This window comes from Chelonia mydas, chromosome 4 (assembly GCF_015237465.2).
Source record: "Chelonia mydas isolate rCheMyd1 chromosome 4, rCheMyd1.pri.v2, whole genome shotgun sequence".
Classification (NCBI taxonomy): domain Eukaryota; kingdom Metazoa; phylum Chordata; order Testudines; family Cheloniidae; genus Chelonia; species Chelonia mydas.
The window spans coordinates 52,392,777-52,416,600 of NC_057852.1; the positions used below are offsets into that span (position 1 = coordinate 52,392,777).

Genomic DNA, 23,824 nt, shown 5'->3' on the forward strand with positions numbered 1-23,824 from the left:
AAAAAAATATTTATTTATACAGAAAGTTTAATAGGTTTACAAATCCTTGCCAGGTTAATATCAGAAACAAAAACCAACAATTATTACAACTATGAGCTTTTGTTTAAAGAGACATTATGCAGAAATAGAGATATCATTACAACACCCATGACATGTCATTTTTAGCGATTTTATTAAACTGAATGAAATCTCTGATTACGCATATTTAATAGATGAGGCATGTCTATCAGATGTTAATATTCAAAAAATTGGACACATGCTGGAGGTTTTGTTTTTCTTTTTTTACAGGTGAATGTACTTCGTCCGAGTACTGACTAAACTGTAACCACATATCTAAGTATCCATTTGTCCTCTGTCTATTTTGCTGGGTATGTAATTGGTGCACTAATTTTTCCATAACAATCTCCCATATTATTTGAGCCGTTCCTCTACAGCTGGGACTATTTTTCTTTTTCCAACGAGAGGCTAGCAGTAGCCTACCACATATTTGCAGATGAGAGATTAATTCTTTATTTCCTTTTGTGTGGCTATTTTTAAATCCAGATTTTACTGAACCAAGAGTAGCAGCCACAAGACATCACATGACATTTCAGATAGTACTACATCACACATGATAGTTCTTCTAACCAGAACAAACAAACAAATAATTAGAGCTATTATAGCAAGACTTTTCATGTGCTGTTGGAGTGGGAATTTCTGAATGAGCTTCAGAAAACAGTTCAGGTTGTCAGGTGACCATTAATAGTAACCACCAGTCCTGAAAAGGTATAGCAAGTGACCAACTTCTCCTCACCTACAAAGCATCACTAGAGCAGCACCAGAGGCCCAGGCCCAAACCCTTATGGGAAAATGTATCAAATTGCAATTTTGCTTTCTATCACAATAGCCCAAATTCAAAAGCTACCTCTAACTCTAGACCTAGCATAATATTAACACAAGGTCCCATAAATTATATAAACTGTAGGACTGCACAGGACATGGAGACAAGTACCATGGAGACACAGAGGACAAAAACACAGTGGATTCCTGCTGGGGCCCAGGAAAGTGAACAGTACCATTCTGTGGTGCTCTGACCCCTTTACCCAAGCTGCACGGAAACCCCTAGATAGTATCTCTACAGAGATGTGGAGCAGTGAGATAAGGTGGAAGTGGACCCAGACTGGGCATTTTCATCCCATTATCCCATCAAAGTTAAACAGCGTTAATGCAGTGCTTCCCTACAACTCTGTTCTGAAACCCATCCTTCTGGTGAGATTCTGGCTCTGAGGCCACCAGCTGGGGCAGATGTCCCTGAAAAGGGCTAACAGAAAGCCAGGAGAGAAGAAAAAACAGTCACAGGCATCCATGTGGCCCAAGCCCCTGTCAAGATGCACTCTGAGCTCAGGGGTCTTCTGGTTTTGGGGGGGCTCAACATTGTGCTTGGAAAGAACAATGCTAGGGACACCCTACAAGGGACACTTCATAGGGTTTCCAGTATCTTACAGTAGATATTCCCACACAAGAGCAGATCTGGCCTTCAGTTTGGAGGCCCTAGTTGTCCTCAATGCACCCTCCCTATATTTTAGCCCATTGCTCCTCAGGTCTCCTGGATAAAACCTTCTGCCCATTTCAGTTTAGTTAGACTCTTGTTTAAACAACAACAGACTTTAAACAATTCCAGCCTGTCTAGTGAATAAAAAAGCCAGGAGGGAAGATTAATTTCATTTCCCTTTATGGCAATTGATGCTAAAGGTCAGCCATTTACAATAGTTTTAGAGTGAGAATGTGACCATTTTGAAATTTCCAAGCCAGAATATTGACAACCTATTCAAAGCTACTTTCCATCCTTCATATAAAGGACTGGTAATTGTGCTGTGACTCTTGGCATAGGCAATCAAATTTAATTTTGAAACAGGACTTTTTTTTATTTTTAAATTATATGGAACTGGAAGTAAAGACCATTTTCCACAGTGGCAATTCTTTGGAAGATATATATGCTCATTCTTATGGAAAGGTAAGTGGTATATTTCCCTTATCCAGCCAATGTGCTGACTGAGAATATCACTGTTTTGTTGAAAAGGTTATAGATAAAAATCAATAAATAGAGATATATATTACACACAAAAAAGCTACATTAAAAGAACTTTATGAAGGTTGCAAAGTCAGGTACTCAAGAGTTAAGAAATGCCAGAATTAAGTTTGTCTGCACAACCTTAATTTGGCCTCCTTGTGCATATGCATTATAATTAGAGCTGATTTTTCAAGTTGCTGGCAGTTCTGAAATATCAGAAAAAAAATCTGTTTGTGTCAAACTAAATCAGAAAATTCAGAAAGATTTCAGCGAATCAGAAAATGTCTGTTTCAAGTCAAACAAAATGTTTCATTCAACCCGAAGCATTTTGTTTCTGGGGATTTTTAAAGGGCTAAATTCAGAGGAGAAAGAGGTGGTGCCCCCCCTTATAACTTTTAACCCTCTGGTTAGGGCACTCAGTCAAGATGTGAGAGACCCAGGTTCAATTCCCCTCTGTAACTGACGTAGATGAGGATTTCAATTTGGGCTCCCCTCAGCTCAGCGGCCAAACCACCAGGCTATTGGCTATTCTTTGGGAGTGGGGGCGGTTCTCTCAATCTCTCCTGTTGAAGCTGTTCCACTCTATATAAACAATTAAATATTCACTGGAGCAGAGACTTGCACATGGGTCTCTCCCCTCCGAGGTGATTGCCCTAGCCACTGGGTTATGGAGTCAGTCTCTCTCTTGCTCTGGCCCAATGACTATTCCATTTTGTATAAAATACTTGATTAGTTTAACAAGAGAGACTGAGAGAGAGAGCCTAGAATAATCCATAGCTCAGTGGCTAGGGCACTCACCTGGGGAGGAGGGAGACCCGAGTTCAAAATCCTTCTCCATATCACATAGCAGGGGGAACTCAACTTGGGTCTCCCACATCCACTGGCCTAAAATTTATAGGGAGGGCAACCACCACCACCTTTACCTCTCTTGCTAATTGAGCCTGATTTTGTTATTGTTGTCTGTAACTATTCAGCAAATTTGTGTCACATTTGCTAACAGTTTCAGGTCAACTGAAATGGCATTTTTTTCAGAGAATAAACTATTTGTCTGAAAAATTTTGCCCAGGTCTAATTATGATACATTTTCTAATTACATCATAACATACTGGTTTTTCCACAGGACCCCTGTCTTGTTCAGTTCACAGAATGGACAGTGCTCACTTAATGAGCAGCTATTTGATATTTTGTTTTCTCCTTGTCATTCAATGTGTGCTCTCATGCTGCGCACTATTTAAACCCTGCTCTGAGTGCCAAATTTTTTTTTTCAGGGGCTTTTCTGTGGCAGCCATCACTACTGTATCTGAGCGCTTCTCAAACATTAATTATTTTAGTTTCACAGCATCACTGTGAGGTGAGGAATATTATTAACCCCATTTTACAGATGGGGGAATTGAAGCAGAGAGAGAATAAGGTAAAAAGTTTCCACTATGAGACATCTAGGACCTGATTTTTTGAGAATACTTAGCATTAAATAGCACTTTTGTGAAATGGACAGTTTCAAACTGTGTTCAAAGAACAGCTTCCACTGACTTCAGCTGCAGTTGTGAATGGTCAGCACTTTTGCAAATCAGACCCCAGGGTCTCTAGTCAGGAACCCAGAAAATAAAGGAATACATAATAAGTGACCACCCATGAAAAGTTTTGTTTAAATGACTTGACTAGATAGGTACTCAATGGCAGAGGTAGGGATAGAATCCAATTCTCCAAGGCAGCATTCAACTACCTAAACCATGAGACTATCCTTTCTCTTCCTGCAGTCACCTGCCCCAGTCACTACACACCTTCCAACTTCTGCAACATATAAAGCAGGGATCCTACAGACAACAGCCTCCTTCATGACACAACCCTGATTCATCCCCACAGCAGGGCCATTTTGTGCAGTGAATGAAGCAGGGGTCCTGTGGAGAAAATAGCATTTGGTCATGAAATTAAAGACAGTATCATCACATATATGCACAAGGGGGACAAATTAATGTTGCACAGGTAATTTTAATTAAGCATTTCCTAACTGTTGAATGCCTGAATTTACAACATTTATGTTCTTTGAATGTATTTTGTGTGGGTGTGTAGTTTTGTAGATTATTTTTAATAAAGCAAAGAGCAAAAACAGAAATTCCATCTTGTGGTATCATATTGACATCCATATGGGTCATCAGCAGGGCTGGAACCATTAGTTGCACCACACAGGCCTCTGCCACTTGGGCTAACCATGTAAATGAGAGCAATAGCAGACATTCCCAGCCTCCCTCGCCCCCCCAATCTTCTTGTCCCTGTCTCCTTGCCAAGCCATCCCAGTTCTCCCATCCTGGCTTCTCATCCAATCTGTCTCCTCTAATAGCCTTCAGTTGCCCCCAGGCCTACGTTCCTCCTCCTCCATGGCTCCCAGTTCCAGTCTCCCTCAATCTCAGTGTTTCCTCCCTACCCACTTCCTTGTCCCAATCTCTTTGCCCAGACAGTCCCATTTCTTCCCCCACATTCTAGCTCCTCTGCATATCTGTCTTCTGTCCCCTCATCTCATTCCACCCATGCCACTTGTTCCCAGTCTCCTCATCAGCACTTCATCTGATCTCGGTCTCCCATCAGCTTCCATTCAAAGAAAGGTCTTAATGTGGGCAAAATAATGTCTTATTCCTAGCTTCATTCTCAGAAACTATTAAACCATTTTAGCTGAAATTTTTCACAAACATTCAGCCTCAAATAGACACCCAGCATGGAAAATTTCAGCTCTAAGAGTTAAAGTCTGGCAACATTATAAGCAACTGGAACAAGGTCTTGTTATGAGAAGTACTGGACAACCATAATAATATACTGTGCTTCCAACCCCACCTATAAGATATTTAAAGAGAGGTATTAAGTCCTGTTTTGCATTAATCTCTCTCTCTTTTTTTTTTTTTTTAAATTTAAAGGACCCACCTTTGATAGGCATACCTTTCAGATAGCTTTCACTGCAGTGTGTCGAAGCATTGCTGTGTTTGGAAAGTGCTACTCAGGGAAAGCTTCCCTGCAGATAGAAAAAAATCACATGAGAAAGACATCAGAATAAGATGGGGGAAATCACTGAAAGGACAGAGATGATCATTTTCCAATGCTGGGTCAGATTAACCAAAATGTGATAAACTAATTAACCAGATACAAACCAGAGCCTGCTCTCATACTCCTTCCTCAGCTACTGCTGCTACCTCAGGACATTCAGCAGACATACAGGACTCCTACCAGCTTACCTCAATTTTGCAGTACTTAATGCTTTAAAACAATAGCTTATTATTTAGGGGTTTTGAAAACTATAAATACATTGTCCATTTTTTTCCTGTTTGAAACCAAACCACACCTGGCCTGATTCTGATCTCACTAGTGCAACTTCATTTACCTTACTCCTGACTTGCTCTGGTGTACATCCATGAGATCAGAATCAGGCCCAACTGTTTTATAACAATAATATTTAGCATGTATGTATAGATCTCAAAGCCCTTTACAAACGTAAACAAGCATTATCATCCCTCTTTACAGGGGAAACTGAACCACAGAACAGCTAAGTGAGAGCAAGTTAATGGCAAAGCCAATATCAGAACCCAGTCTGGTACACACATTGGCACCTCTTTTATTCACAGTCACATGTTTTGGTGTTATTTTCAGTCAAATAATTATTACTTTTAATCAAATAAATGTTGATGAGTGAAGTAAATAGATTGTTATTTTCCACCTGCCTCTTTCATATATGTATAACTAATATTTATGTTGTGCTGGGGGAGGGTTCTTATGGGTCGTAACAGTGTAACATAGCATGTTTTTATGGGACTAGATATTTTCAGCTAATTTGTTTAGTTTCTACAGCTTGGTTTTGTATTTCATAGCTCAGTAGGGCACCCTAATTGAATAATGCAATACAAACATGAGGCCATATGTTCCCATGGTTTGCATGGTACATATCCTGGAGAAATGTAGCAGTATAGACTGAAAAATACCAGCAGCACCATCATTGCTTAAATATGCGACTTATCAATAGTAACAATAATTCTCCATAACATGGAAAACAAGATAGCTAAATATCTTCAACTTTTCTGTAGTATCTTTACATGCGTGTGTGTTTAGTTTTTTCAAAAGCAGGTATCTTATTTCAGCTTTTTCATTGTATTTGATGCACAGTCATTCCTCTCTCATTTTCTCTATGCGTTCTGTCTTCTCTTTTCCACCTCTGCATTATGCCATTTGTTCTGTCTTTAGTGACATTCTGCCTTACTTTTGCACATTTCATTTTGGTGAATCGCTCTGCTAGTATGATACGTCTGCGTGTGGAGATACAGAAATCTAATTATTTGTCTTTTTTTCCCTACAGCGGCTTGCATATGCATATTTGCATTTTAGAAACTAGCTTGTTTCTCAAGCATGGTTTGGTTTGGGGTGGGGTTATCTGCGTCACTAGTCAAATTAATGCTGTTGTGATCTATGAGCGATGTGGAGTGCACTATGTTTTCATTTGTGTTTGGTATTTTATCCTCGAGCACTTTGTTCTTTTGGTTGAAATGGCACCAAAAGTTGGATGTTCTTGTCTTTAAATTGGCTGAGCGGGTGGCATTATCATAGTTCTGCTCTGTAGCCATTGATGCCGAACCCAGATTTTGTTTGCAAGTCTGTAGTTATAGAGTTTCCTTTAACTAGGTTTATGTCCCAATTGACATAATTATCTGTTAAACTTGGGCTCCAAACTTCACTCTCATAGAGAAGAATGCACTGAAATTTTTCTGCTGAATCGTTTAAGCTGTGGTGTTAGCAGTGAGTTGCACTTATTCATGCTTTCAGTATTATGGTATAGTAGACAGACATAACTTTTTCTAGTAATGCTTTTGTACTTAGTCTGAAACTCCCTGATGTATTTCTTAGGGAGCCTGGATATCTATAAATTAGTGTGTGTTCACTGTGTGTTCATCTTGACTGTTTTGGTACAAGTTATGTTGCTCCTTTAGCCATACCACTGCCAGATGCAACCAAAATTTCCCTCTGTATACGAAGGCATGCGAGGTCTTAACTCCTGCATTAAGTGTTTGTCACAACTTTCAGCTGATACTGGGGCTTAAGTACCTTTTAGCATAGAAGGGCATCATGTGATCCATGAAAAGGTGTTAGTCTATCACTAGTTAGCACAGGTATATAAAGGCATCTAATGCTGTGCATATATGGGAAAGACAAGGAGAGACCTGAGAAGGACAGAGAGTATTATTCCCAAATGAAAAACATTTAACTGTCAGACAGTTATTTCTCTGGAATCTGTACACAGTTCTGCTACTAAACGAACAGACCATTAGAATGTGTATTAGTTGTAGAGATTTGTTTACACATCCCTTGGTTATCACTTTGTAGCAGTAGCACTGAGAAGCCAAAATCTGGGTGCACAGACTCCCCATTTCTGGTTTTATGAGCCAGAAAGAACACTGCCATCTGTACTGAACTACCTGGTTGAGTAACATAATGGAATTTCATCTCCATGTATTTAAAACAACACAAGTTTGGTACTGTACCAATAGTTAAAATTCTCTTACAGTCATTGCTAATTTACTGATTCTTAGTGCTGCTGAATCAGCATAACTGAAAGCAATGTCTCCTCTTAATCAGTGACAGAAAGCACTGCCTCTGCAAGGCAAATTCAACAAAGAACAGGATGAGGATAGTCTGAGAGCAACTGTGTCCCCCCTTCTATTGGGGGGAGGGATAGCTCAGTGGTTTGAGCATTGGCCTGCTAAACCCAGGGTTGCGAGTTCAATCCTTGAGGGGGCCATTTAGGGATCTGGGGCAAAAATTGGGGCTTGGCCCTGCTTTGAGCAGGGGGTTGAACTAGATGACCTCCTGAGGTCCCTTCCAACCCTGATATTCTATGATTCTATGCAATCACTTTTAAATGATCTAAAAATCACTAACCTTTAACTTCTGGAGCACTGGGTTCAACTCCTGTGTCAGGCCATGAGTGAAAATGTGTTCAATGGTCTTATTTTGGTCTCCACAAAACCATCTCATAATTTGTCATGACTGGCAAATTCTGCTAAGAAGAAGGGAAGAATATGAATTAGGAAATAAAGTAGAGTTTTAGTCAGGTAGAAAAATGATCATCAATAAACCTGAATGTCAGGATCACAAATACAAATTCAGACTTGAATGTCAGAACCTTTGCACATCCCTAATATAACGAGAGCCAAATCTTAGAATACATGGGAGGATCCACCTTAGACTGAGGGTTTGTCTTCACTACCATGCAACATAATGTAGTGCATCAGGTGAAGACACACTATGTCAACAGGAGAACACCTCAACGAGAGGTAGAAGCTATGCTGGCAGGAAAGCATCTAGCGCAGTGTAAACACTGCTTTAAGTTGCTGTAACTTACATTGCTCAGGGGTCTGGCTTTTTCACACCCCTGAGCGACGTAAGTTACATCGACTTAAGCAGTAGTGTAGACAAGCCCCCAGTAAGTGGGCATCATACCAAAGGAACCTCACTGAAACAGCAATGAAACTACCAGGATCCGTTCTGAACCCTCCTCCTACATCTGTAGAGCGTATGCCATTCCCACAAGATGTGTCCCTATTACTGCGCAATCAGGTGTAGCAGGCAGCTTTGAGTCTCAAACATGCCCTAGAACTTTCTGATGCCAGCAGCATTTTTGAAAAGCACCGCTTCAACTGGTGCAATGAATTTGGAGGTGCAGCTGAGATCCAAGGGTTATCTGTCCTTTACTGAGCAGTAACGGGGGCTCCCTTTTGTGTGGGGAAGCTACACAGCAGTTCCTGCTAACAGACTACCTGGTTCATGTCGGCTATCAGTCCCCCTCCTTCACGAACATGAAATTCACAGTAAAAAGCATAATTTTAAAAATCCTATATAATGGAAGATTGGGGATAGATGGGAAAACTAAAAGTCAGAAGAAAGGGATAAGAAATGAGAGTGAGACAGAAAGTGAAGAAAGGCATCCCCGTTTGTCATTTATCTCTTCTCACTTGCTTTTGGTGACCACCTTTAGGTCCTGACCCTGCAACCTTTATGTGAATAGCCTCACTGAAGTCCACTGGGCTACTTTTGTCAGGGTTGCAGGATCAGTCTCTTAGCTCTTACTGTACACTTATCTGCTGTGTGGATACATTATATCATTTCCATTGCTATTTTCTTTTTGTCTAATTCCAAACTTGGTGACAGTTTAGGAATTCTTTAAGCCACTTCTTACATGAGAGTACCTGCACAACAATGCACTGTCATTTCAAAATGAGGAGAAGAGAACTGAAAGAAGATACACCCTTTTAACATCCTGGGGTCCAAATGAAGACTCTACTTGTATTGTACACAGTTTAAAGCAGGAACCGTGTTTTTGTGTATGTTTGTACAGCACCTAGCACAAACAGGTCTCAATCCTGACTGGAGCCTCTGGACATTATTGTGTTATATGAATATTAAAAAGCTTAATTATAGCTGTCACTGCCAGTTTGGCCTACAATAACAACAACGACCCAAAAAAGAGGAAGATTTCAAGGAGGTGGGATTAAGCGTTTTAACATAAATAGTAAATGCAGCATCAGCTGTAGGATACAGATTTTTCAGATGTAAATAGTTTACTGTAAGAAAAGTGAGAAAAGCAAGTTTGTGAACGACAGGATTGTACTGAGCACTCCCCAGCCATCTGGGAACATGGGGGCCTAAACAAATAAAACTATTGTAAAGTCACACAGGTGGGTGAGGTAATACCTTTTATTGGACCAATTTCTGGTGAAAGAGACAAGCTTCCGAGCTACCCAGAACTCTTCTTCATAACTACACACAGAGCTGGCTCCTGCTCCCACAGAAGTCAATGGCAAAGCATATTAAATCCAGTCAGCCCCATAGCACAGATCAAATACACACAGTAAGCTTTGTGTACAACAGCTTTATAACCTAAATAAGTGTATTTTGTGTTTAAATCTGTAATAACGACATTCTGAACCTATGTATGTGTTAAATTGTGTAACTGTTTTAATTACACTTCTCCGTTTTTGTCTTTGTAAAAGTTTGCCTTGTTTTGTGTCTAGTGATACGTATTCAGGCCAGGCGGTTTAATCCATAGGATGGATAGGTAGCTATTGTACATAAGATGCTACATGTCAAGGGGGAACCATGTCTCTAGGAGAAATATCGCTGCTGGAAGAAGCTGTTCAGTTGAAAAGCATTGCAGTCAAACACCCATCCCCAGAGTGGGAGCTGCAGAAAAAGATCATTTACTCAGAAGATTCTGTACCCCCGCATCATATTCCCCAGATTTGGGGTTGAGGAAGGAAACTGATCTGTCAGAAGATGAGTTCCCCACCTTCGCAAGGGGAAAGAGAAGAGAAGCAGAGAAGTTGGGGAGAAGAAGAGTGATAAGCGATGAGAGCTTAGCCCTAGGAACAGAATAAAAAGAGATGAAGGGCTTGCTGATTTGAAAGTTAGGGCACCATAAAAACTCTGCCTAGAGCACCAGTACAGCTAGGGTCAGATAGTATAGGGCTGGCCTTGGCTGTATTAATCATTGTAACATTTCTAGAAGGGGCTGTCATTTAAAATGCTTCCCTTATCAACTGGAACACACACTTCCACACCCTTAGCCCCCGACCCCCATTTTTCCAGGGGTTCCAGTCCCTGGCTCCTCAGTTAATGCATTTTGCTTTTGGGGAAAGATTGGAAATGCCTCTACTGCTTGCTGTGAATTCCCTAGTGACAGCCCTGCTTAGTTTAGAAAAGAGGCACCTTTTGGCATACATTTCAAATTTTTTCAGTTCTACTTCTGGAACTCAACTCTCATGGTCAACAAAGCAAAGGGTTGATAGAGAAGTCTAATTTTACTGTCCATTTGCTAATCTAAAGACATATTAGAAATTAATTCACTGTAGACTATATGAAAGAATTGCTTTAAAAATGGATACGTGAAAGATGCTCTATGATTTGTAAAAATAAAGAGCAGATTCTCTCAGAAATGAATGCCAAATAATTCATTACCTGAGTTATCACTTTTCAGTCAAAAAGTATATGAAGAAACTATATAACTCATTTAGACAGCAATCACCATGGAGTTATGCTGGCCTTTCATGCAGGTGATGAAACAGCCACATTCCCTGACAGTGGTGAGTTATTCCTTTTATCACTGGCAGTGCTGCCAAAAAAATCATCAAGGCCACAGGCATGGAAAACATGAGGCCTCTTCAAATTCAAGTGATAAAAAGACATGTTTTATGTTTGTTTTAATCTCTATCATTTAAATTTTAAAATTAAATTACAGTGATGTTAAACGTAGCCAGGGACCAACATGATTAATTTAAATTCAGTATTTAATTTCTATAAGTACGCTTTCTTTCAGGACTGGGCCTTTGGACCCTCTGTCTCCAACTCCCTCTGCCCTAGTCCCTCTTGTAACTAAAACATGTGTCTTTCAAACCTGACAACGTATGTATAAAATATTGGGTGTTTTATTACAATTTATAATTCAATCATTTTGGAGGTGGATTTTCTCTGTCTCTCTCCATAGTTACAGTAATGATCTGGTATAGTAAATCAATGATTTTTTTGTTGCAGCTTTATATTGCTAGAGAGGTCATATCTTACAAGTCAGAATATAGGTGATTAGAAATTTCTCTGCACAGCCTGGTGAATTTTGAAAATCCTAATGAATGTAAAATTATACTTAATTCTTTTGTCCAGTTAAAAGTTTTTATTGTAAAAACCTAACATACTGAGGATCAGTCAAGGCAGTAGGCCTGATTTCAATTTGAGCAGAATTCCAGTTAATAATGTCGTACACATAAACCCTCTCTTAACAGTTCATAATGTTAAACTGAAGACAGGATTGCTAAAGAACTGTTATTTTTTCTCCCTATTAAATCAGCATTACAGACTTTCAACAGATGTCTTTAATAGACATTGTTATTAAAAAGAATATTACATAAAATAGATTTAGACCATTTCTCCACCATTATCACTCCTACCACCAAAAGGAAAGTTTTTCTTGTATCTTCAAATTATTAAATTTATGTCTAATGAGAAAAAATAACTCTGGATATTATCAACCTATAGCAACATCCATACCATTGCTACAGTTAAGGCTTTGTCAGTGCTTCCATTATACTGTAAACCCTGTACTTTGAGGACTTTAGAGGTTGGCTGTAAAAACATGCTCTAGTTAAAAGGTTTCAGCCTAGGAGCAAATTCTTTGTAAAATGGTGGAGGGGGGGGGGGAATCCAGCTGTTTAAGTTCTAAGAGTGCCAACAAATAAATTGTCTGGTTTCAGGTTCTTTTCTGAACTCTCATAACTCAAAAATGTTATGTTTTAAGGCAAGGTTTTACAGGCTATTAGTCAATAACATGGATTTGTGCCTCTTGGATTCTTTGGAAAAATGCTAATAAAAACAACAATTATGTGGTTGGAAAACTGCCAAATTTGTCAATATTAACTAAAATTAGGCACCTAAATTAATATTTAGATATAATATTGTAAATAAGTCACCAGACTTTCAAAGGTGCTCAAGTACCCACAGTTCTATTGACTTCAGTGGGATATCATAGAACCATTGAATATCAGGGTTGGAAGGGACCTCAGGAGGTCATCTAGTCCAACCCCCTGCTCAAAGCAGGACCAATCTCCAACTAAATCATCCCAGCCAGGACTTTGTCAAGCCTGACCTTAAAAACTTCAAAGGAAGGAGATTCCACCACCTCCCTAGGTAATGCATTCCAGTGCTTCACCACCCTCCTAGTGAAAAAGTTTTTCCTAATATCCAACCTAAACCTCCCCGAATGCAACTTGAGACCAATACTCCTCGTTCTGTAATCTGCTACCACTGAGAACAGTCTAGATCCATCCTCTTTGGAACCCCCTTTCAGACAGTTGAAAGCAGCTATCAAATCCCCCCTCATTCTTCTCTTCTGCAGACTAAACAATCCCAGTTCCCTCAGCCTCTCCTCACAAGTCATGTGTTCCAGTCCCCTAATCATTTTTGTTGCCCTCCGCTGGACGTTTTCCAATTTTTTCACATCCTTCTTGTAGTTTGGGGCCCAAAACGGGACACAGTACTCCAGATGAGGCCTCACCAATGTCGAATAGAGGGGAATGATCATGTCCCTCGATCTGCTGGCAGTGCCCTTACTTACACAGCCCAAAATTCCGTTAGCCTTCTTGGCAACAAGGGCACACTGTTGACTTATATCCAGCTTCTCGTCCACTGTAACCTCTGGGTCCTTTTCTGCAGAACTGCTGCCTAGCTATTCGATCCCTAGTCTGTAGCGGTGCATGGGATTCTTCCGTCCTAAGTGCAGGACTCTGCACTTGTCCTTGTTGAACCTCATCAGATTTCTTTCGGCCCAATCCTCCAATTTGTCTAGGTCCCTCTGTATCCTATCCCTACCCTCCAGCATATCTACCTCTCCTCCCAGTTTAGTGTCATCTGCAAACTTGCTGAGGGTGCAATCCACACCATCCTCCAGATCATTAATGAAGATATTGAACAAAACCGGCACCAGAACCGACCCTTGGGGCACTCCACTTGATACCGGGTGCCAACTAGACATGGAGCCATTGATAACTACCCGTTGAGCCCGACGATCTAGCCAGCTTTCTATCCACCTTGTAGTCCATTCATCCAGCCCATACTTCTTTAACTTGCTGGCAAGAATACTGTGGGAGACCATATCAAAAGCTTTGCTGAAGTCAAGTAATAACACGTCTACTGCTTTCCCCTCATCCACAGAGCCAGTTATCTCGTCATAGAAGGCAATTAGATTAGTCAGGCATAACTTGCCCGTGGTGAATCCATGCTGACTGTTCCTGATCACTTTCCTCTCCTCTAAGTGCTTCAGAATTGATTCCTTGAGGACCTGCTCCATGATTTTTCCAGGGACTGGGGTGAGGCTGACTGGCCTGTAGTTCCCCGGATCCTCCTTCTTCCCTTTTTTAAAGATGGGCACTACATTAGCCTTTTTCCAGTCATCCGGGACCTCCCCCAATCACCATGAGTTTTCTAAGATAATGGCCAATGGCTCTGCAATCACATCCGCCAACTCCTTTAGCACGCTCGGATGCAGCGCATCCGGCCCCATGGACTTGTGCTCGACCAGCTTTTCTAAATAGTCCCGAACCACTTCTTTCTCCACAGAGGGCTGGTCACCTCCTCCCCATGCTGTGCTGCCCAGTGCAGTAGTCTGCGAGCTGATCTTGTTCGTGAAGACAGAGGCAAAAAAAGCACTGAGTACATTAGCTTTTTCCACATCCTCTGTCACTAAGTTTCCTCCCTCATTCATTAAGGGGCCCACACTTTCCTTGACTTTCTTCTTGTTGCTAACATACCTAGGGGGGGAGGGATAGCTCAGTGGTTTGAGTATTGGCCTGCTAAACCCAGGGTTGTGAGTTCAATCCTTGAGGGGGCCATTTAGGGATCTGGGGCAAAAATTGGGGATTGGTCCTGCTTTGAGCCAGGGGTTAGACTAGATGACCTCCTGAGGTCCCTTCCAACGCTGATAATCTGTGATATGCAGTTGTTCACCATGTCTCCAAACAGGGCCTTTAATTAGGCAGATTTAGGTGCCATGGGTCTCTACCAAGTTCTCTGTACCTCACTTCCCCAACTGTATAATGGGAACAACAGCACTTCTCTACCTCACAGAGGTTTTGTGAGGATAAAGTACATTAAAGATCATAGTGCTCTCACATACGGTAGTGATGGGGGCCATAAGTAACACAGAGAGGTGTATTTGTTTGTTTGAATTTTTTTACTCCCTGGCAGCACTATAAGAAAAGAGGCCCTGAACAGTTGCTTATAGCTTGGTAGCTGTTTTAATCTTTGCCTTGAAGATTTGAAGATGTTTCCAGCTGCTCCAAAGTGCATCATGGCTCCAGGTACCTCAACCCAACTTCAGAGCACCACTACATAAATTGTTGGTGCACTATATGAGCTATAAAAGGACTGTTCCTATCTGTGTATTGTGAAAATCTTCACGGAGATGCTCACAGTACCTTTATTGACACAAATATGTATTCCAGCTGTAGGCCCTTAAGAGGCACTGAAAAGAACTGCCTTCAAAGGGCACTGCTAAGGGTGGTAGAACAAAATTTAGACTTGCTGGTCTTGTTTTGTTTTGTGGACACACGTACTTGCAATCAAACAGCACCTGAGGCTTGTGGTTGGTGGGTCACCCAGCTGAGATTGTAGCTATGCTATAGTTCTTGTTTTTAGATAAGATAATGGAACTTCAGACTGAGGATGACTTTTTTTAAAGTAATTGTTATTAAGGTTACATTTCTGAGTTGATGACAGTGTCTCTTTAAAAACTGGCAAACTATCGTTAAGTACTCACCAGCTACATTCCTTTATAACTGGCCATGGCCTGTGGATTTAAAAAAAACCTGACTGCATGGGCATGCTCTGATTATTACTCTCATTAACTACTATGCTATTTATCAATGAAGATAGACTTCTAGATGGAAGAAGACATCTTTGAAAAGGAGCAGGAAATAAAGGAAAGGATGAAGCTTGCCCAAAAGACCTCATGTGAAGAGACAACAAGCTGAAGTAGGGACAAAAGAGGCAATTACATTAAAGCTATTCCTCAGCAACTATAAATTCCACACAGACACTGGGGCCCATTCAGACATCCCCATTGCATGTCTCAACTGTGAGACTACGGCTAGGCACAGTGAGGTGATCTTGGTAATCATAAATATAAGGACATCATTTATTTTCATAAATCATTAAGATACATTATCCATATGCTAATATTACACAGTATGTGTTTTATGTTTCAGCATATGTTAAACATAGTCAATCACTAAAAGTTATGTTACCCTATACAAAGCAACGAAAAGAAAGAATGAAATTGCCTCCCTATCTAGTCTCAAGCCAGTTACGTGTCTGTGACCAACCGTGTCCAGCTGCCTAACACTGTACCTGCTGTAGAAACAGTCATGATTCTGATCATTTGTGTTCTACATGTAAGCCTCAAACTATTTCTCTCTACAGAGCTATGCTGTATGAAAGTGCCTCTCTCTGTTTGCATGGAAATAATAAAGTACCACTAAAGACAGTGCTTAGAGTGGGGTGTGCAAACTAAGGCCCACAGGCCGGATCCGGCCCACAGGATTGCCACCCCCATGGTGCCAAGGGCCCCGCGCTTTTCCCATAAGTGTCCGGCACCATGTCCCTGCGGCCCCTGGGGGGACAGATGGCTCCGCACACTGCCCTCACCTGCAGGCACCGTCCCCTGCAGCTCCCATTGGCCAGGAACGGGGAACCACAGCCAATGGGAGCTTCAGGGGAAGTACCTGCAGGCGAGGGCAGCACGCAGAGCCACCAGCCCCCCTCCAGGGGCCACAGGGACATGGTGCTGGCTGCTTCCCAATGCAGCGCGGTGTGGGGCCAGAGCAGGCAGGGAGCCTGCCTTAGCCCTGCTGCGTGCTGCTGCCACCCTGGAGCCACTCAAGGTAAGCAGGGCTGGGCCGGAGCCCGCATCCTGAACCCCTCCTGCACCCCACACCCCAACCCCCTGCCCTGTTCCTCCGACGCACCCCTCCTGCACCCCAACCCCCTGTCCTGAGCCTGTCCTGAGCCCCTGCCACATCCCACACCCCAACATCCTGCCCTAAGCCCCATCCCGCACTCCGCACCCCTCGCTACACCCCTGCCCTGAGCCCTCTCATGCACCCTGCACCCCTCCTGTGCCCCAGCCCCTTGCCCTGAGCCCCTTCCTGCAGACCGCACCCCCTCCCACATCCTGCACTCCCTCCTGCAACCCAACCCCCTGCCCCAGCCCTACACTCATGGCCCTGCATGCAATTTCCCCACCCAGATGTGGCCCTTGGGCCAGAAAGTTTACCCACCCCTGGCTTAGAGTCATTGGGGCAAGTTCTTTTCTGTGTACAGATTTTGCTCAGAGCAAAAGTATGGGGGAGTTGGTTAAGGCTCCAGATTATCTATCTCAGGCAGTCATTGCAATGCATAAGCTAAGGCATCATGAAGGCTGCTTCAATTAGCACCAGCTGGGTATGTCCCCTAGGAACAGCTGGGGATTACTGTAGTACACTGCATGCTGACCACTCACCCATCTTTCTTCCATTATGCTCCCTGCTCTGGGTGTTACTGGGAGGAAGGTCTGTGAACTGCCTCTCTGGGCTTATGGCTGCTGAGGACTCCTCTGTGTCAGGGTTATCTTCCACAGAGATTTAGGAGAGGTTTCTGCTCTCTTTGCACCATGTGAGTAGCACAAAGGGAGCAAATTGGGGACTCTGTCCCATTAGCTCTCCAAAGAAATAGCTAATGGAGATCCATGCAAGACTTGGGTAAATTAGTATTTCCAGATATCATCTGCTCAGATGGTCATACATATGGACACAGTCCTGCCTTGTGATGTGACCCTCTACTGGAGGAACATGTCATGCTCCTTTGGGAGTAGTTCATCCGCTTTGGTCCACACCTACACCCAGCTCTCACCTGTGGCTCCAAGTAGCTGTTTGCATGCAACAGCGGCAACACCCCAGGAAACCGCTTTGCCAAGTGGGCCAAACCAGGTGAGGGTAGCCAATGGGTCTTTTGCCCTTGGTGAGATAGGGAAACTGCCTCTCTCTAGTATGCAAAGACTGTTTCTGTGGACTGAGCGGAGAAAATCAATTTGTGATTCAGCGGCCATGAAAGTGGTTCAGCAACGTGCTGTGGGGCACGGAGAGCATGACAAGGCTCTGAAGCTGTCCTGGTCACCCACTGCAGCTAAGGAAGTCCCCAGCCATAACGATTTTTTGTGCCGCTGGAATCTGGCTTCCACAGTCCCATAATCAGAGTGGGACTGCCCCTGTGCAACAGCTTTCTCACTTAAAAATTTCCCACATAGGTTTTATTATTTATTATTATTATTGTCATAATCATCAGTGATGGACTACCAATAATAATATAATCTAAAATTAATCAACTGGAATATAAATATTGTACTTACATTTCAGTGTACACTATATAAAGCAGTATAAACAAGTCATTGTATGAAATTTTAGTTTGTACTGACTTTGCTAGTGCTTATGGGCCCTGTTGTAAAACTAGGCAAATACCTAGATGAGTTGAATACCCACCCTGAAAGACCTCTGTGTACCCTACGTGTACTCCTGGTTGAGAACCACTGATCTAGATCAGTTGCTCCAGATGTACAGATTTGATAGCAACACTTTGTTGCTGCTATGCTCTCTACTTAAGATGTATTGGTCACTTTAATTTTAAATGCTATTTTCCTGAGGTTTATAACCAGAGCTTTTGTTACAAAGTCCACAGCCAGACAAAAACTTGCCTTATTTTTGTTTTCATTACAAAACCAAGACTTTGTCCAGATTCACCAAAGGGACTGTATATTACAGGTGAATCTAGGCCAATTCTAGATGATCCTAGAGCAGTGGCTCTCAACCTTTCCAGACTACTGTGCTCCTGTCAGTAGTCTGATTTGTCTTGCGTATCCCCAAGTTTTACCTCACTTAAAAACTACTTGCTTGCAAACTCAGACATAAAGATACAAAAGTGTCACAGCACACTATTACTGAAAAATTGCTTACTTTCTCCTTTTTACCATATAATTATAAAATAAATCAATTGGAATATAATACTATACTTACATTTCAGTGTATAGTATATAGAGCAGTATAAACAAGTCATTGTGGGTATGAAATTTTAGTTTGTACTGACTTTGCTAATGTTTTTTGTGTGTCCTGTTGTAAAACTAGACAAATATGTAGACGAGTTGATGTACCCCCAGTAGTTCTCTGTGTACCCCCAGGGGTACGTTGAGAACCACTGTCCTAGAACAATAAATGGGTCGGAATCTTGCAAAACTCTGATTCTGGCTGAATTATTCTTTCAGTTTTTGGGTTCTTTTGCATTCAAAGCAAAATCTGGCATGAGGTAGAGGGGCGATGAGAACCCAGGTGGACTGAAACAAACAAACAAACAAAACCCTTGTTTGCATGAACCCATGTGAAAAATCAAAATAGCTGCATTTTGCACAGCTCTATTTATAACTCTGCAATTTTTAATGGTAAGGCCAAAAATAGTCATTACAATATGTCAGCCTGATGCAGTTTTTTCTTTCCAAAAGGCTTAACATCAGTATAAACTTTTTTTGATGCAGAGTAGTAGGAAAAAACAAAAAAGAATAGTTTTTTGGGTGGATTCAGATGCTTGTTTTTTAGTTTTAATCCTTAGTGGCAGGAGTTCTTGGCATTTGAATGTGACTTTGCCTCATCTGACTTCATTTGGGGTATACATATGTTATGTCAAGGGACTTTCACAAACATGTAATGACTCAACAAGGGAGCCAGTTCAAGTGGGGGATAATTAGGTTTCCACCCTCCCCTTCATTCTGTGCCACTGTTTTTACTCTGTACATCTCCATTGTACCCTTAAGAACAGCAGATCTGCAGCCAAGCACTGCACACTCCCCACAGCCAGCAACTTCCTCTGAAGCTGCAATACATAATTACAACCAGCTGCTAAGTGTTGCTTGAGAGCAGTACAAACAGCATCCTCATACCCAGAGATTGAGAGTCAACTCCCAGGCTTTGCTGCAGTGGATAAGCCGAAGGAAGCTCCCACACCCTTGCAGGAAAAGAGAGCAACAATTCCTTCTATTTCCTGTACCAACAGAGGTGTTAAGAGGACAGGGCATTTCTGACCCCTCTCTCTTCCCTGCCTTCCCCTTTGCCCATTTGTTTAAATGAAAGAAAGCCTCCTTCCATGGCCCCTGCTGCTCATCTGGCTGACCCACTACTGTGTTGCTCTGAGTCTGCTCTAACACACACAGCGCTCCTTCTTAATGACTGACAGGAGGCACTGCCTATGCTGGAGTTGACTCGGTCATGCAGCTGGATAAGTGATAGTGACAGCAGTAGGAGATTACCTCTTTTTAAATCATGTTCATTGGCTCCTGTGAGTCTTATCTTCAGTGTAGGATTTTAACTTTTAAAGTTCAGGGCCCTTGTTGCCAGTCTTGAAAGTTCCCTCCAAAGCCAAGTCCTCTGAGCCCCTTGAGCTCTAACACACACACACCACACACAGTTTTCAACTATTTAATTTTTTGCAATACTGGACTCTTATTTTTTTGCACTATTTGAAACAAAAAGGTTGTATAGCTGTGAGAAACCGTACAAATAATTAAATGTGATTTACCCACAGATACTGAGTTATCGGACTCTCCCCAAGCGAGCGAGAGAAGACCACAGCTTTAGAGTGGGAATAGTTCAGGGTGAGATTTTCAAAGGCACCCAAGGGAGCTGAGAGACCAACTCCCTGTGACACAGGCAGCACCAGTGGCCGACCTTAATAACATTTTGCACTTACAGAGGACCAAAATCTCACAGCACTTCACAAACATTAATGAATTCAGTCTCCTAAGCATGAGGCAAGGATCCCACTTTAAAAGTTGGGGAAAGAGAGGCACAGAGACAAACTGATTTTCCCAAAATCACAGCAGAAATCGGTGACAGAGCTGGGAAAAGAACCCAAATCTTGTACCTTCACTGTGAGACCATCCTTCCTCCTGTGCAGCCACTTTTTTTTTTTTTTCCTTTTTACCTCTACATACTGACCTGACAGTTAATCTAGCAGGGGGAAGCAGCAGGAGAGTAAGCTAGACTGTTTAACAGTGTGGCTGGTTTTTTCAGGTAGTCTCTATTTATTAAAACTGTACTTAATATGGAATTGTAGGGCATATCTGGATAGATTTTTGGATATGGCTTGTTTAAGAACCAGAATACAAAAATGAAGTCATATTGCACTGCTATTTCACAGAACAACTCCCTGGTGGCTTCAGCATAGCAACGACGGGGAGGTATCAGCAGTGTCATGCCTCCTTAATTAACCTTTGGCTAATGCTCCAGAACCAGCAAAACCAGGAGTACAAAGGGTCATATTCACACTTGGCTGATATAATAAAACCACAAATGTTGTTGTAAGTGTCTATTGCATTTGTGTCAAATTGTTAAAAATATTGTGTAAAAGTCTCCAAAAATGCCTAAGGGTTTGGCTACATTGCAATAAAAAACCTGCAGCACCGAGTCTCAGAGCCTGGGTCAATTGACTAGGGCTCGTGGGGCGTGGACTGTGGGGCTAAAAATTGCAGTGTAGTACTCGGGCTCTGAGGCCCTCCCACTTGTGGTCTCAGAGCCCAGGTTACGGTTAAGCCCAAACATCTACACTGAAATTTTTAGCCCTGCAGCTCAATCCCCGCAAACCCAAGTCAGCTGACACAGGCCAGCTGTGCCCCATGTCTTTCACTGCAGTGTAGATGTACCCTAAATGACTTAGAAGCCTATGCCCAGTTTTGCGAAGCCACTTGGGGATTTAGAGAAGAGACTTGACTTAGATATATTTTAAAAAATGTGAAAAATCATTACCACAAGGTTGTGTTGGTTACCTGTGACATTGTGGGAAAGTTTCTTGCTTAACTCTATGGGCCTGATTTCCCATTGGGCTGCACTTTGTGTTGTCACTCACAGCAGACCAAAGTGGGTATAAAATGCTACCATTTTGATCTGGGAGCATTTTAAGCTCACTTGGGACTGGTATAAATAACAGAGGAGAGGGTGAATTGGACCGTACAGGTGTAAATGACAGTGAGCTACAGTGTGTCCATTTCCTTCCCCTGCTTTTTTTGTTCAGATATTTATTTCCTTAACAGCGTTCTTTTGGTGATCAGTTCACATTTCCATTTCTTTGACCATCAAGTTTGGATTCATGCACCCTAATAAACAAATCAAACATTTGTAACAGGATCCCAGTGCAGTATTTTCAGTCGGAATGTTACTTGTTGGTTTTAGCAGCTCACCCAACTCTCTAATTTAGAGCAGTTTGCGTTTCCCAGTGACGTTAGTTATATAATTTTCAGCTGACTTTTTGTAGGGTTCTAATAATGAATAAGCTTACCATGCAACATAAAAGTACTTTAGGGTCTCCATACTGTCACATATCTAACTTCGTAAAATATCGAGTGTGCGAGCTTGAAGGATCTCATCACCTAGAATCCCAGTCTATAGGCAGCAGATTACTACTGATCTATCTTTTATCTTTTCTGAATTTTATATATATATAGAGAGAGATATATATAGATATAGATATAGATATAGAGATAGAGAGAGAGAGAGAGAGAGAGAGAAAAAAATCATAATATAGGAAAATATAAAGGAATACAAGAATCTGCAAAACAGTTCTATATCAGCCTTAGAAGATGGCAGGTTAATATTTTTCTGTTCATGTTCATTTTAGTCAAGGTCCTGTTTATCTGTTTTTCTGTTACACTGTATATGTTTCTCTACCTGAGTAGTAACCTTGCGGGGGTTCTTATGGTAATCTAACAGACGTTAACTATTTTCCAGCTACATGTATGCAGGCTGAGTTCCATTTAATCCTTTCTTCTGACACTTCTTCACCCATATTATTTCAATGTGGAACAAAGTGACCAATCATGTTACCAATTAAATCATCAGCAATACACCCAGGACTGGACCTCCAACCAGCAAATATCTTCCTTTTGGACTCCTGGTATATAAAAACAAATTCCCTTAACCTTACCTTCTAAAGAAAGCATGATGTAGGCTTCAGGGCTTCAGATTTTAAGAATAAGATAGTAAGTTCTGTCAAGATTTGCATATGTAGCAGCAAGTCTCTCCAGAGAGTCTGAAGTAAAAATTGATGGAAAAGTTTTAAGAGGCACCTAGAAAAAAGTATCTTATTTCAACAAACATTGTTTGATCACAAAATCCAATCTTCATACATTTTGTATCACTATCCAAGGGAAAGAAAAATACAATCATGATTTTTTGGAGGCCCAGCAGTTAAGAACTTTTTTAAGCTGATGGAGTTTTAAAAAGCCAGAAATCTTCCAAAACCTTTGGAATACTTTTTTCATCGCCTTAGTGTTCACTGGAGAAAGTGTCCACAAGATGAACATTAAAAAGGAGTTCCATTTGGAAACATGGCCATGTAAGTAAGATAGGTTAGCTACCCACACAAAACTGCTCTCATCCCCACATGCACTCATTGTCATTTTTGCTTTACTTCACTGAGCAAAATAAGCTTTTACTACTTTTTAGTAGAATAGCCAACACAACTATGGTATGAGAGAGTGAGCCGGATTCTTTTACTTCTTTTGCATGATGAACAGAACATGATTCTAAGTTCTGATTCCAGAATTATTATTAGTGTAATATATGAGCCAGAAAGAACTCAAGTTGACTGTCTGATTCCAGACTGAGTTTGCAGGGCTGTCAATTAGAGAAAACAATCTTTCACTTGTAAACTGACCAGATTTGACTTAGAGCAGGGGTGGGCAAACTTTTTGTCCTGAGGGCCATGAATGGGTATGGAAATTGTATGGTGGGCCATGAATGCTCATGAAATTGGGGTTGGGGTGCGGGAGGGGGTGAGGGCTCCAGCTGGGGGGTGCAGGCTCTGGGGTGGGGCTGGAGATGAGAGGTTTGGGGTACAGGAGGGTGCTCTGGGCTGGGACTGAGGAGTTCAGAGGGTGGGAGGGAGATCAGGGCTGGGAATAAGGAGTTGGGGCATGGGAGGAGGTCAGGGGTGCAGGCTCTGGGCGGCGCTTACCTCAAGCAGCTCCCGGAAGCAGCAGCATATCCCCCCTCCGACTCCTACACAGAGGTGCAGACAGGCACCGCCCCTCCAGCTCCCATTGGCTGCAGTTCCTGGCCAGTGGGAGCTGTGAGGGCGGCACTTGCAGTGGGAGCAGCGTGCGGAGCCCCCTGGCTGCCCCTATGCGTAAGA

The 23,824-nt window shown here is 42.0% G+C and overlaps 1 long non-coding RNA gene across 1 annotated transcript; it reads right to left on the reverse strand.

The window, feature by feature from the left end:
* LOC122465597 lies at positions 1-23,329 on the reverse strand. The gene is made up of 3 exons (XR_006290542.1): positions 22,616-23,329; positions 7,961-8,081; positions 1-5,051 (listed from the first exon to the last, which is right to left on the reverse strand). It is a non-coding gene; the product is annotated as an uncharacterized LOC122465597 (long non-coding RNA).
* Between the last annotated feature and the right edge of the window lie 495 nt (positions 23,330-23,824).